Source organism: Chiloscyllium plagiosum, chromosome 29, assembly GCF_004010195.1.
Source record: "Chiloscyllium plagiosum isolate BGI_BamShark_2017 chromosome 29, ASM401019v2, whole genome shotgun sequence".
Classification (NCBI taxonomy): Eukaryota; Metazoa; Chordata; class Chondrichthyes; order Orectolobiformes; family Hemiscylliidae; genus Chiloscyllium; species Chiloscyllium plagiosum.
The window spans coordinates 8,740,724-8,741,287 of record NC_057738.1 but is presented as its reverse complement, the minus strand read 5'-3'; positions in this window follow the sequence as shown (position 1 = coordinate 8,741,287).

Below are 564 nucleotides of genomic sequence, written 5' to 3'. Positions count from 1 at the left end.
GATGAGAAAATAGAAGGCATGGTTAGTAAGTTTGTGGATGACTCCAAATAATAGAGTGAAGAACAGTCTAAGATTACAAAGGGATCTTGGTCAAATGAGTCAATGGGCTCAAAAATGGCAAATGGAATTCAGCTGGATAAGTGCGAGGCACAACAAAAGTTTGGTACAACAAACAGGGACAGGACTGTATATTAATGGTAGAGCCTTGGGTAGTTTGTGGAACAGAGGGACCTAGGCATTCATGGACATAATTCTTTGAGTTTGCATCACATTTAGATAGGGTGATTTAAAAAAATGGTGTTTAACATGTTTGCCTTCATTGCTCGGTCCTTTGAGTATAGGAGTTGGGAAGTCATGTTGAGGTTGTACAGGACATTGATGAGGCCCCTTCTGGAGCACTATGTGCAGTTCAGGTTGTCCTATTATAGGAGGGACATTATTAAATTGGAGAGGGTTCAGAAAAGATTTACCAGGATGTTTCCAGGAAGGGAGGGTTTGAGTTATAAAGAAAGGATGGATAGGCTGGGACTTGTTTCACTAATCCATAGAAGATTGAGAAGTGAC